We start from the raw sequence: 12346 nt of genomic DNA on the forward strand, positions 1-12346 counted from the left end.
AACTTTAATGGTTTGAACAATGTGTAGATTGAATAAATAGTCTGTGGCTCACTGTAACTATTCTTTAATTACTATTTAGATTGAGCAGTTTTTATCATGTGTTTATTGAACATTTTAATTTTTTTATTTTTGTTACTTCTACATTACTATGTTTGTTTTTTACATATTGGTTCACAAGAGCTATTTATAAATTGTGTTAAGGCTATCAACCCATTCATTGTCAGGTATTTTGCAGTTCATTTTTGTCCTGCCCTATCTTTTTATGCAGTAGATTTTATTTATTTATTTATTTTTATTTTTAAAAAAAATTGGGTGTGTGTGTGCCGGGGATTCAACTCAGGGGCACTCAACCACTGAGCTATATCCCCAGCCCTATTTTGTATTTTATTTAGAGACAGGGTCTCACCAAGTTGCTTAGCACCTTGCTTTTGCTGAGGCTGGCTTTGAACTCATGATCCTCCTGTCTCAGCCTCCCAAGCCACTGCGATTACAGTTATGTGCCTCTGCACCCAGCCATATTTTTTTAAAAATTTATTTTTATTTTTAGATATACATGACAGTAGAGTGTATTTTGACATATTATAACATTCATGGAGTGTAACTAATTCTGATTAGGATCTATTTTTGTGGTTGTACATGATGTGGAGTTTCACTGATTGTCAATTTATACATTGACATAGGAAAGTTATGTCCAATTCATTCTATCTTTCCTATTCCCTTCCTTCTCCCTTCTCTTTATTCCCCCTTTTCTAATCCAGTGAACTTCTATTCTTCTTTCCCATCCCTAATTGAGTGTAGCATTCACATATCACAGAGAACATTTGGCGTTTGATTTTTGGGATTGGCTTGTTTCACTTAGCTTGATAGTCTCTGGTTTCATCCATTTACTGTAAAATACCATAATTTCATTCTTTTTATGGCTGAGTAATATTCCATTGTGTATATATACCACATGTTCTGTATCCATTCATCTGTTGAAGGGCATGTAGGTTGGTTCTATAGCTTAGATATTGTGAATTGCGCTGCTATAAACATTGATGTGGTTTATGTGGTGGATTTTAAATAGATACAAGGTTTTCATTTTTATTTATTTCAATTACTAAAGATAACCTTTCAGTAATTCAATTATTGAAGATAAATTTAGTATGTTTATCTTGTTTTATTTTTATGAAATATTATCATTCCAAGATCAGATAATATTTGCCTATGTATTTATTCTAGTTGTTTTATAATGTCACATTTTATACTGAACTATTTAATCCTAGAATTTAATTGTATGTATATCACCATGTAAGTATCTAAGTATATTCCTACCAGAGATTTTCCAAATTCATTCAACATCATCAATTGAATAACCATTTCTTCCAGGCTGATTTCAAATACTATATTTATTCGACTCTAGGCAATTTGGTTGAATGTAATAGAGCTTGAAAAAAAATTTAAAGTAGGGTCATCAATATGACACTAATCTGCTCTACAAGTAGTTTTGTTTGGTGTAATAGAAAGAATTTTGTGTTCCTTTAAAAGTTCTGTCTTTGAAATTTTTTAAATATTTTGGTAAAAAATATATAAGAGTTAACTTTAGCCTTTTTAAGTGTGCTGTTCAGATCATTTCAAGAGTCCCCAGGATATTTGGTAATATTACCACACTGGGTAACAATATGTATTTGACATTGTTGTATGGGTAGTTTATAAGACTCAGCAAAATTTAATTGTTTTTCTGTATCTGACACATTTCTTATAACTACATCTTTAGTGAGGTTGTTTTTTTGTTTTTATTTTGTAAGGAGTCACTTCTTCTCTCTTGCATCCCTATATTTTATAATTTGTTTTGCAGATGTGCAGAATAGTTTTTTGGTAGGAGGCATATTTTTATTGTGCATTAGTTTTCTGTTTATGGAACTTCATTTTATTTAATAAATATTTTTTTTAAGATCACCATGTAGCAATAAAATATAGTAATATAAATTAGAAACATAATGCAACTTGTGAATTGACTTGGAATTTAAAGAAAAAGGAGAGTTTTCTATGAATTGAAAATAATTCAAATCACTTTCTAATTGAGAACTACTTTTACTACGCTACTTAAAATTGCGAACCTTCGTCTCTAATTCTTGTCTACTCCTTCTTTTTCCCATAGAATTTGTTATTATTATCTAACAAATAATGTATTTTCTCCCTAGTCCTTATGTCTGTCCACTCTAGTACTGAATCTTTGTTAGGCTGTGGTTTCTACCAGGTCCCTGGAACTAACAGGTAATCTATAAATATTAGTTGAATGAATAAAAGTTTAGATGGAAAATTAGTATTAAAGTGGGTGTTCTTGAAAAAAAACATTGACCTAGTTGTTTCAGAAAATGATACTTCTAGAGACTTTAAAAATGAACCTAAATTAGGTGTTTTTTCCTTCCCAGAAGGCGTCTATCGGTGAAATGCATTTAAAAAAAAAAACAACCTTCCAGCTGAGAGGTAAGTGATTCATACTTAAATATGTGAAGAACAAGGAGTGTTGTCTTAGGGCCTATTTTACTATGGGAAGGTATTTCCCACCCCCAGAAGTAGAGACTATATTGACTTAAGACCTTTTTCGTTTACCCTGCAAAGTATAGGTCACTGAAATTACTGTTTTTCATTTTTATAGATGAAAGCAAAAGAAGAAGGAAAGTTGTTTTGCTAGATTCGAGATTAATCTGGAATGGTTCTGTTTATTTTGCTTCTGTGATGTTGTAAATGAAAGGTCATCTGTCAAATTTCAGTCTGCCCAAAAGAGACCTGGGGTCATTTCTTCTTATAGCAGCACTCTGTTACCTGTGACTTCACACATGAATGGAATTTTACCATCTTGAGCATAAGCAGGGTGGACGTCAAGTAAACACCTCTTGGATCCCCACTAAAGAGAAAAAGGGAAAATGCCTAAATTACAGAAAATTAAAAAGGAGACTTGGAAGATCTCCCTGTCAGCTCACTGCCTGTCAGCTCTCATCTCCCCACTAGTCTTTCCTATGATTTGATTTGCTTTCTTTAGTACTTGCATATTGCTCTTCTACAGTCTCCTTGATTTTGCCCTATTGTGTTTATGTGTTTATATTTGTTCTGTCTCCTTCTTAGGTGGTAACATTGTCAAAGGCAGACAGTTTGTCTTCTACTTTGTAATTCCCTCTAGCATTCTGCCCAGTATTTTAAACAAGAAGCACTCAATTAACATTTGCCTAACAAGTAAACAAGAGGGAAAATTAAGGTTTCAGGAAGGAGATTGTAATATTACCAAAAATCATATTAAGGAGTCAGAGTAATCAAAACTGGCATTTGGTCTCCCTGGCATTTAGAGTGAAATGAAAACTGGACCCCATATGAATGGATAAAATGAGTTGTGGGACTGTTCAAGTAGATGATTATTATTGTTTTCCTTCCAAAGCCTGGTCTGTGGCATCTTGTTCCAAAGGAAACTTTAGACCTGTGGTGATTTAATCTTGCCAAATTACAAACCTCTGAAATGAGTCATTCTCGTTTTCATTTAGTTTGTTTTTACATGGAAAAAGATTGTGTAGACAAACAACAAAATGAATGAAGCTTGCTTTCCTGGTGGATTGGTGATGACAGCTTTCTTGGTTTGTCCTTGTCATGGTTCCCATGGTAATATTCTATATGCGGATGCTGTACAGGGCAGGTTTATGTTGTGTTTTTGGAAGGAATATTTTGTACGAATTTGAATCAGGCAGGCCTCAGTACTCAGAGATCTACTGATAGGATGTATACAAGATCAGAATAGAAGAGAATGTGCTGTCCTGGGAAACCCCCTGGACTTGCCATTACAATCTTGAGGACTCCTCTCTGGGCTTCACTCAGCTTCCATAAAGTGAAAGAGGGTAACCTGTATAAAACAGAGATCCTCAACCTTACTAGATCCAAACAATGACTCCTTTTTTAATAGTGTTTCAGTGCCCTCTGGACTACCATGAAATGAAACCCATATATAAAAAACTGCCTCCATAATCCTTAATTGTAATATAAGAGAAATAAAAGTAGTTTATAATAAGATAATATATTTTAATATGTAAATGTTTAGTTATTTGAAAAATAGAATGAAGTGTTCAGAAGCTTGTGCCTGTAGATAGACCCACAGAGTATACAACAGCGCCACCCATGCAGATGGATGCATCTTTGTTTTATTGGCTGCTCAAATACCACAAATGGCATTATTGTTGCTGATGTGATTTTTTTCCCAAAATGATGAGAAACTCTAGGCAGAGTTTCAAATTAAACAAAATACTGTCTTCCTTTGATTTACACAGCAGTTTCATTTCTAAACATAAGGATTTTTAAATCATGCAAAAAAATTCTTCATGTTTATGAAATAGAATTCGGATTTAGGATCAGATTATCACTTATATAATTCATGGGCCCTCTGAGAGTTGAGCGGGTGTAGTAGAGTACTTCATTCAGAAGGATTATCTTGAACATTGCATGGTGTGTCTGAACTGAATTTCTGCCTTCTCAGGCCATCAGCACTCTCCCCATACCAGCTGTAACAACTAGATTTCTGAGTCACCCAACAGGAGGTTGTAGCCCCCTCCCCCTAATGATAAAAACATTGCTCTAAGGCAGAGTTTCTCCACCTTAGCACTTTCAACATTTATTGTAGGGAGTTTTCTGTGCATTGGAGGGTGTTTAACAGAGTCCCTGGCCTTTACCCAGTAGCTGCCAGAGTACTTCCTAACCTATGATAACAAAAATCTGACTTCAGATATTGTCAGATATCTCCTGGGAGGCAAAATTGCCCCAGGGTTGAGAAGCACTACTCTGAGGTCTCTACCAGCATCAAAAATCTGTCATTAGAATGATACAATATTTGTTAATGTGGATTAAAAACTTTCATACCACAGTAACAGACATTAATTTTTTTCTGCAAGGCTTACCTAGTAAGGGGAGCTTTTAATAATTCCTCATTGTTTTTTTTTTTCTGGTCATTTAACACTGGGATTATTTTATTGTCTGGCTTTAGAGGGGTAGGAAGTATTTACAATATAAGATGATAAATTTCATAGGGAACTGGAATTTCAAGAAAGACCGCTTCAAGAAGGTCATTTGGTAAGTAGAAGTTCACTGAATTTCTTTCTGACAAGTTGGACATTAATGTTAAAGGTTACAAAATCAGAATTTTATTTCCTCAGGAAATATTAGAAATTCATTGGGTACCTTCTCATGTTACAGATGAGAAAAAACTAAATGCTAAAGTACAGTCACAGCTTACTTAGGAGCTGGGACTTTAATTCATGTATTAAATGCCCCTGTGCTGCTCTTTATAACACAATGCAATGCTTCTCAACCAGGCTATATTTGTAAAATATTCTTAATGTTCTGCAAGCATTGAAACTTGACAGGAAATAAAAGAAAAAAATAACATTAAAAAAAATCTTTGATCTTTATTACACATGCCAAGATAAATAAACAAGAATGTTAACTACTATCTATAGGGACTTGCATTTATTGATTAGGCCCAGAAATACTTTTAGTGCTGATGTAGTAACAACTCTTCTTGTGGACTAGATTTTATTTTAAGCCCCATACCTTTTTAATGCTTACAACCCTATGAAATAAATAATGTAATTATCATTCCATTCATGTAGAATAGGTACTAAGAGTTTAAAACCCTGCCTGGGGTCATGAGGGTAAATGGGTGAGCTAGGATCTGAAGCTGGGCAGTCTGTTGTTGGCCACCTACTCCTGTCTTCTTGTGTCAAGCCTTAAGTGTTGAACTGAAGAATAGATTGATATCATATCCTGTCCTTGCAATTGACATTCTCAGGACCTCAAACATTTGGAGAATTTCAAACCTGAACTCTTTCAGAATGCATTATATTTTCTTCAAAGATTAAATCATTCTTCACACTTCTACAACATTTACACCAAAGATGAACTTGCTTTTTATAGGATATAAGAGCTTCTTTCATCTCTGAAGCACAGTAAAGGAGAGCTGTGGTATGAAGTTCATAGCAGGAAGGAATCAGGATCAGAAATGAAAGGATTGTATAAAGTCATTTTCCTTATTTGTTTCACCCTTTGTTTTTCCCCAAGAGGAAGGAGAGAAGATTTTGAAATCCTTTATTGCAAAATGAGTTTGCAATAGACACAAATAATATATGTGATTGACAGCTATACAAAAGAAAAAAATCCAACCCTTAGTTCAGTAAGACATTTGAAGAAAAAAAAATCTATATTTGTTGAGAAATGAGAAGTGGATGCAAACATTTCAGACATGATATTTAAAAAGAAAATAGCATCACAGGTTTAGAAATATTTCCAAAGTCAATATTAAGTTCTTAAGTTGCAGGTAGTAGAAAAGCCAGAATCAATTAAGTTCTGCCTTTCATAAGTGCCTGTTCTCTTTCTCTCTCAAATTTTATTTATTGCTTGGGGCTGGGGTTGTGGCTCAGCGGTGGAGTGCTTGCCTAGCACATGTGAGGCACTGAGTTCCATCCTCAGCACCACATAAAAATTTAAAAAAAAAGGTATTGTGTTCAACTACAACTAAAAACAATTTTTTAAAAATTTTTATTTATTGCTAGTGATATTGGTACAGGTATGATGTTGACTTTCTTTTTTTAAAATTCAATCACTGTTCTTTGTAGAAATGGTGCTCTCATGAAAAATCTCCTTTTTAAGTTCTTTTTATTCTGTTTCACTTTTCAATTTGCTGTTGTATCTGAGACACCAACAAGCATTCATGCCCAGGTTTTTAGTTTTTAGTTGGCAGTAGCCCTTTATACCTTCTCAAAGATGAAAACTTGGTAGGAACATTGTATGCCAGGATATATTTATATTTCTGTGTGTGTGTATGTGTGTGTGTGTGTGTGTGTGTGTGTTTGTAGGCGTGTGTATAAAGGCAGGGATATAGCCCAAATGAAGAGAAAGTTTTTAAAGATGATATCAACTGGTGTCTCCTATATTATTCAGTTATGTTTAAATTTGTCATCAGCTCAGGATGAGCTACATAATTTGGGGGTCCAGTTCAAAATTAAAATGTGGGTAGTGTTTCAGATTTAGCAAACATAAAGAGAAGATGCCTCGTAAAATTTGAATTCAGGTAACAAATAATTTTTGGTATGATTATATCCTAAATAACATAGGACAAATATTATTGAGTATTCTATCACCACAAATTATTTTAAATAATTGTTGCATAGTTTCACCTTTACTTTCAGGAAAAGCAAAGATTAAAACTCATCTAAGCTGTTAATAATTGTGTTTCCCTGTTGTTAAAGCTGTTCATTTTTTAACTAACAACACCAGTGTTTAGAATCATCCCTTTACTTGGGCCACTTACAGTTTTTCCACTGTGAGACAAACTGAATAGTAAAATTAAGCCTGAAAGCTGGGGTAGGAAAAGGGAATTTGCAGGTTCCAGACTCTTTCTCAGGCTGTTGAGTTTTAGGAAAGAATATAAATGAAGACTGAGCATCTAGAAAGCGATTCTCTCAAAATTACCTCTGTGCCACTTACTCCCAGGAAAGTCTTCAGGCATCTCCTGGGCTCAGAATGTAGCATTTGAGGGTTCTGGTCAGAGGGGAAGATGCCTGCTGGAGGGTGACAGCCTCATAAAGACCTAATTGCAGGAACACTTGAATGGTTTACTTTTGCTCTTGGATCAAATTCAAAATTCTGCTTTGCAAACAAATGGGGACTGAGTTGAGAGTTCTTACTTTGTATTTAAATTTTTAAAAATCATCCATTCAAATGATTATACAGTGCATGTACTAAATTTTTAAACATGTTTGATTCCTTTCAAATTGAGCCAAAGATATTGCACCTTTTACAAAAATATGGTCCCTTACATTTGGATTATTTGTATGAAGTTATTTTTAGTAATTGGTAGAATTTGTAAACTATGTTAGCAGAATTATGGTAAAACAAAATTTACTTTATGTAAACTTATTGTTCTTTCTTGGGTCAAATTTATACCAAACACATCCATCTTCGGAGAAAGAAGTGAGAAAGAAAAAACAAGAATAAATTCTGCATTGCAGCTATTAAAGGAGGCAGTTTTTTATAATGATTAATTTCACAGGTTATGGAGCCAGACTGAGTTACCCCGCCCGCCCCCATCACCACCATCACAGAACACACAGAAGGTGAGACAGGTTACTCAAGCTTTTTGTGCCTCAGTTTGGTCCTATGCAAAACAGAGAATTTAATATTATCATCCTAGGGTTTTTATAAGAATTGAATGAGTTAATACCTATAAAAGTACTTTGAAAAGTGCTGAGTATTTAGTTGGCTATCATTAACTGTAAGTTTTTACTATCATTAATAATAATAAATTTGCAGTTATTAATATTGAAATTTTTATGTCATTTAGTTTTATTTTCTAAGTTGTTGCTATTAATAGCAATATTAATGGTAATGATTACAAACCACTGGATTTGTAGGAAATGAATTTTGAACCATTGGGTTCTGCAAGTGTGTGGGCCATGGACCATGCACTTGACTCCATCAGAATCCCCCTTGCCCTGTGCCCTGCCTGTTTCTGGATGAGTCTTCTGAGGAATTCAGTCCCTCCATGGAGAAAATGTAGAGATGCACCAAAAAGAAGTCATATAATTCCTAACTATATAGAAATTAAAATTTGCCTTTCAGTTTAGACAATTATTTTTTAGCTCAAAGTTGGGGGCTCAGGAAGGTACTAGGCTCAGATTCTTCACTTATTCATCTTCATTCTGAGCATAGTCAGTAGCAAATCAATAATTTACAGGAACAAGCAAATAACTACTAGTTTGATGTGTGGTATAAAAGTCAAGAATATATTGGAAAAATTAAGCATCAAAAGTTTTAAGAAAGAAAACCGTCAAGCATAATGTGATTATTAGTGGTAGTAATAATGATAATAATGATGAATCTCAACAGATACAGTTGACCCATAGAGTGTAACAAGAAGGCAGTGCCTCTGGAAGCAGAGAGAAAGTGCACTCTACCATCTGAGATTTGTAAATTAAGACTGTTCATCACTGCTCTTGAATTATAATGATTTCAATTTCACTTGAAATCTTCCTTTAGTCTCCAAATCGTTATGCTGATGGAAAGGCCAGGACAAGTGCTTCACTTTAACTGTTTATTCATCCTTCTCAAAACAGTTTCACAATCACATTTTTTCAACCTATTTCAGTTGGGATGGGGAGCTGGCAGAAGAGGACTAGATGTAGCTCTTGGTATTTGTATGTCTAGACCCTACAGTATCCACACAATTTTTTAATTGGTCCAAGATCCAGTCCTGTTCTAAATATGGCTACCACTATTCTGTGCTAACTTGGAGTTCTTAAATTCTGACACTGCCCCATGGTTGGAACACATTTCCTGGCCTCAGTAAAATATGCTGCTCTGTCCTCTAAGGACTTAACACTAAGCATAAACAAGGACCCCAATCATTTTGCTATGAGAGAGAACCATTTTGCAACTCTCAGCAAGGAAATCCATTTTTCATGATACTCCTGTGGTTCCCTTCAGAGGCATGGATCCCTTGGTGAATGAAGGGAAAATTCAACCAATTATATGACTTTACAGAGATTTAAAGAATAATGTTATCTATTTTCAGGAAATGTTGAATATTCCCAGTATTTATTTATAGCCCTGTCTAAAGAATCAGAGACTTTTAAAGTTATGATTTAGCCTGCATAGTGAATACATGGGTTGGAATTTATTAAATGGTACATGAATGGTAGATTTTAGGTTGCTACTATCACTGTTGGTAGGTTTGGTAAAATAGATTAATTTGTTTTTTATTAAAATCATGTCACCTCTTTTACTCTTCCTCACTGTAAAAATAGTTAAGGAAAGTCCTATTTCAGTTCATTGCATGTATACAGCTCCAATGACTTTTTAGTAACAGAAATCATATGTTTGATGTCTTGGATGAGAAATGAACAAATACAATGTAATTTTCTTTTATAATTTAATCACATAATTCAGCCTGCTTTAAATTGTTTGTTAACAAGGTGTGACAATTTATGTATTAAAATAAAAATTTATAATAAGAAACTGCCCACATACTTTATTTGAAGGGTAATTACCCTTCATATACTCCATAACTCATCAGCTTTGATGAAGGTGGCAGTGAGTTATTATGGTCTTTACTTTGTCAGAAAGACTTTAATAACTTCATCATGCCACTGCAGTCTCAAAAGTTATAGATCGTATGCAAGGCATAATAACTCTTTTTCTTTTCAATAGAAACTACATTTCTCTTCACAAGTGGTCAGTAATTCACAGTTAAGAATTAAAAATAATTACTTTGTGGCTTTACGTCCTATTTTCACCCACAAGAGAGACAAAATGCCTTACTTATATTTACATAATTTAAGAAAGTTCACAGAATGCTCATTTTTTAAAAGTATAGTAGAATCCTTTTGTGACACCACCAGGTAACAGATCATAACATTTGTATTATGAGCCAGCTGTGTTATATGTGTTTTTTAAGGTGGTATCAAATCAAATATTATGTTTGGAGAGGGTCATAATTTCATCTGAAGCATGTTACTTTGTTCTTATTCCCTTTAGCTGGAATTCTTCTTATTAAGTAACTACTATCTTAACAGCAAAATTATGAGCATGGTGGTGACATTAGTAAAATATGTGTGTGTTATCTGGAAAGTGAAGATAAGAATGTATTAGTAGTTCAAGGGGAACATCACAGCCTGTGAGGACAGAGGTTTGGTGGTTAAGTGCCCTGATGGTTGACACCATCAGAAGTTAACAGGAACTATGTAGGTGTCAGGACATGATGAATATTGAAGGATGACGTTTCTACAGAGTAATAAACTTTTCTATAAAAAGCACTGACATTATTGGGAAATTTACATTAAATCATAAATATAGGTATAAACAGTACTTTTAAGTCATATGTATAAATAGTACTTTTACTTTTGAGTTTTCAAAATATACAATGAAAGAAAACAATTCTTTTCCTGTTAAAAACTCAATATGAAGACTAAATTTGATGATAATTAAGTTTTCAAACGTCAAAAAATGTTCATTTAAATTTGTTTTTAAAAGCAAACTCCACCAGTAATTCCATATCTGGGTTTATGCCCCCAGAATTGAAAACAGGGACTCAAATTGATATGTATAAGCCAGTGTACTTATTGCAGCAGTCTTCACAATTGCCAAAAGGTGCAAACAACCTGTGTCCATCAACAGATGGTACATAAACAAAATGAGGTATATACATAGAATTCGATACTATTAAACATTAAAAAAGAATGAAATTTTGACATCTGCTACAACGTGGATGAACGTTGAAGATATTATGCTAATTTAAATAAGCCAGGCTCAAAAGAAAGACCATAGTATGATTTCCCTTACATGAGGTAGTTAGAATAGTTAGACTCATAGATAGAAAATAAAATGCTAGCTGGCAAGGGCTGGAAGGCCAAGGGAATGGGGAGTTATTTTTTAATGGGTACAGTTTTGGTTTGGGAAGATGAGCCATTCTGAAAATGGATAGTGGTAATGGGTTCACAACTTAATGACACTGAATGTATAGCTAAACATGGTTAAAATGATAAATTTTAGGATAAGTATGCCTTACCAGAATATAAAAAGCAAAATTTACAAAAATGAAATTTATAAAGTAATAAATGCTTCCAGTGATTTAGAGAAGAAATTAACAAGACAAATTTAAGGGTCAGCTAATTATTCATATTATATAGTTAGATTAAGTTTGTTAAAAATACAGCTTCCTTATCTTGTATATGAACTGGGGAATGGTTTTCCCATAAGTAATTCCCATAATTCTTTGAACATGGAAAATGCTCAATAAATAGTTGCTGATTGATACTTCTTCCAGAAGTTATAGGCATAGCTTCCTATGCAAAGCCATCAGCTTAACTGTAACTCTTCAACTCTATTCACATCCTTAGTGAGTAGTTCAGAAAAGGTCAAATCAATAAACAAACAACAACAAGAACATAAAAAAGGTAACATGCAATACACTAGATTATAAAAGCTAATGTGTATTAGCTGTTGTAAAATACACCAAAAATTGTTGTTGATAAAAGAAGAGTAATACCTGAGAAATGAACAGCTAGTTTGATTCCAAAACTGTGTCCAGGATCAAGAGTGCTATTATCCTCCATTTTATGGATGTACAAAGAATTTAGAGAGATTACACTGGGACTCCTGGCCATGTTGTTACTTACTTTATTACGATGGAGGCTTTCCCTAAGTCTCTGGTGGTTATGAGGGTGATTTGACTATTCTCCTGAGAATAGATCTGAGTAGAGGGAGGGATGCTATCTTAATAGTGTGGTATTAGGTTCGACATCACTGCTTTGTATGGCTGCATTTCTGAAGGCAT

At 33.8% G+C, this 12346-nt stretch overlaps 1 protein-coding gene across 1 annotated transcript in view; it reads left to right on the plus strand.

Moving 5' to 3' along the window:
• Positions 1 to 2452: 2452 nt before the first annotated feature.
• Pam (peptidylglycine alpha-amidating monooxygenase) overlaps positions 2453 to 12346 on the plus strand; it is a 287901-nt gene continuing 278007 nt past the window's right edge. Inside the window, exon 1 of the mRNA XM_048811491.1 lies at positions 2453 to 2469. The gene's annotated coding sequence lies outside the window, so the exon portion shown is untranslated. The remainder of the gene's footprint in view (positions 2470 to 12346) is intronic.

This window comes from Marmota marmota, unplaced genomic scaffold (genome assembly GCF_001458135.2).
Source record: "Marmota marmota marmota unplaced genomic scaffold, marMar, whole genome shotgun sequence".
NCBI lineage: Eukaryota > Metazoa > Chordata > Mammalia > Rodentia > Sciuridae > Marmota > Marmota marmota.